General features: G+C 35.1%; 1 long non-coding RNA gene across 1 annotated transcript; it reads left to right on the forward strand.

Annotated features, from left to right (window-relative positions):
• The first annotated feature begins 1,292 nt into the window (after window positions 1-1,292).
• On the forward strand, window positions 1,293-1,957 carry LOC109969851 (uncharacterized). The gene is made up of 2 exons (XR_002276323.1): window positions 1,293-1,529; window positions 1,726-1,957. It is a non-coding gene; the product is annotated as an uncharacterized LOC109969851 (long non-coding RNA).
• Window positions 1,958-2,836: the final 879 nt, after the last annotated feature.

Here is a 2,836-nt window from a genome sequence, read left to right on the forward strand (position 1 = left end):
GCGTGTAGGTGTTTGTGTGTCTGTGTGTGTATGAGAAACAAAGAGTAGTGCTACACACTGAGAAATACTAGTAGGGCTATTGAAATGAGGCATAAAATGTAAATGATAATTATGCAAAAACCATAAAATATATCAAAAAGCTGTTTATAGTAGGAATAGCTGAACATTTGCTGAATAGTTATTAGTTGAAATGGTGGTTTAAGCTGAAGGTATGCTGAAGATATTAAGATGTGAAAATTTTTCCCATTATTTGAATGGGGCAAAATTTTCTGAAAAAAGCTAAATATGTTAAAAAGTATAAATGTTACAAAACAATAAAAATACAAGCACACATGTTCTTAAAGAGTTGAACATTTTGTTACCTTAATGGATTGTCTAGCTGAAAGCATGTGGGAGGAGATGAGTGCCAAAAAACGTACAGAAGAAACAATAATAAAAACTGGAAAACAAGAGTGTGGCTACTGAAACATCCACACAATAAAGAACAGGATAACATAGTGTGGGTGCTTCACATCCACACAATAAAGACCAGGATAACATAGTATGGGTGCTGAATCAGCATCCATACAATAAAAAACAGGATAACATAGTATGCATGCTGATTCAGCATCCATACAATAAATAAAGAAGAGGATAACATAGTATGGGTGTGTTACAGCATCCATACAAATAATTGGAAAACATAGTGTGGATGCTACAGCATCCACACAATAAAGAACAGGATAACAATAGTGTGGCTGCTGAAGCATCCACACAATAATAAATAAAGAACAGGATAACATATTATGGATGCTGAATCAGCAGCCATACAATAAAGAACAGGAGAGCATAGTGTGGATTGCTTTACAGCATCCATACAATAAATACACGTTTAAAAAGCACAAGTTAAAAGAGCAACATTGCTGTTCATCAGTGTAATAGCCTGGAGGATGAAACTGTCTCTGTCTGGTTGTCTTGGTGCACAGTGACCTGTAACGTCGTCCAGAGGGGAGGAGTTCAAAGAGTTTGTATCCAGGGTGTATGGAGGACCAAAACTGCCATAATCAAATATAAATAACAAAGGAAATAAATGTACCCATTTTTTAATTATAAATATACATATATATAAAACGTTAGAAAAAGAAATGTAGAAAAGCTTATATTTACAGTAATACACTCATTAATGTTCACATTTATTTATTTGTATATTTACTTAAAGAAAGATTTATGCATTTAGCTTTTCCTTTTCTCAAACGGTTTTTCTTTTTGCTGAGTGTAGGCAAATGAGGGGGCATGTCTTATTGTGGTTCAAATTGATTTGATTTGGGAAAACTTGTTCAGTTTATCTGATAATGGAAAATGAAGACCTACTCAACCCAGATGATGAAATCCATCTGTATGCACTGCATTGGAGCTTTTTACCACACATCCAGAGGCACCTGGATTTCTTTAAGGAAGGGTGGAACAACCACAAACTGCGAACTGAATACAATCAGTCACCTCTTCAGATATGGACCCTAAACCAGCGTGAGGGGGAAGAACCTGCGCAGGTTTGTTAGATTTTATCTTGGCCAGATTTTTCTCATGGTACGTCATGATAGTACCTTATACTAACAATTCACTACAATGTAGTTGAACAGGGTGAAATTTATTGTACATGCATTACCCCCAAATCTACTTCATTACTCAAAAGGGTTTTATTGGTAAAGAAATGTGCCACATTCATGTTTTTTTCCTTTTCTTCAGACTGATCATGAGTATGGAATAGACTGGGAAGATCCATCTGGTTACCGCACTGAAGGCCTCATCATTCCTGAAGTACAGCTTCCAAGGGCATTGAGTCCTGAAGAAATTCAGCAGTTACCAAATCCTCATGGCTCATTTTCTGATGTGTTAAATGTGTATAGTGCCACAGTTGCTACTGTAACTCAAATGTTTCAAATCTAAATCAGATTAAATGTCTATACTTTGAATATGATTCTTCCTTCCCAATGCATTTTTTTCTCACATCACTTTAGGTATTTCACATATATCAGTCAAATTTTGTAAAATATAGGCATTGGCAATTGTTTTTGCTATAACATAATTTTGCAACCATAGCCAGTGTTTTCAAACAGTTCTAGAACACGAGGCCAAAAATATGGCAATTTTTATAAAAATAGAAAAGTTAAACATTGTTTAAACAAACACTGGACTAAACCTAAAATTTTAATATTGGCCAAAACCAGCATATGACGAAGAGATGCTTGCCATCAAGTCATTTTCAAAAACGTCATAGCTTGCAGCACTCTTTGAGAGCTTCAAAGTAAGGAAGCAGGTTGAGGCATGTGGTATTTTGGTGTCGACAACTTCCACATTCAGGTGTTCTGGAACTACATCCCACCCGGCCCAGAAACTGGTCAACAGTCTCAACACTTGAGAAGAACCTAGAAGAAAATGCAAAATTGTATTAGCAAGGTTAAATCTTTTTTGTGAGAACTCTATATTAAACATACTTTGTGATGGCTTCTTCATTCTGACATCTAGATTAGGTTTAAACCTGATTTGCCTCCCTCATAACTTGAGTTCATGTAGTGACAGTCGACATGTTGCTAGTAATCTGTGCTTACATTAGCCGTTATTGACAAGTTTTGCATGAGTTGAAAGAAACACATAGAATAGAGTTGCATTGTTGAAATCAATGCATATGGTCTTTTTTTTTTTTTTTTATCAGAACAACATAGCACTAGCGAGCACTAGTTATTAATTATAGGTTAGTTAGCATTACAACAATGCAGAACTTATCTAAAATTAGAAATGGGCTATTAGATATCATTATGTTGTGAGTAACTACAACATAATGATATTTATTGTGCTC

The sequence above is a fragment of the Monopterus albus genome, unplaced genomic scaffold, assembly GCF_001952655.1.
Source record: "Monopterus albus unplaced genomic scaffold, M_albus_1.0 scaffold183.1, whole genome shotgun sequence".
Taxonomy (NCBI): domain Eukaryota; kingdom Metazoa; phylum Chordata; class Actinopteri; order Synbranchiformes; family Synbranchidae; genus Monopterus; species Monopterus albus.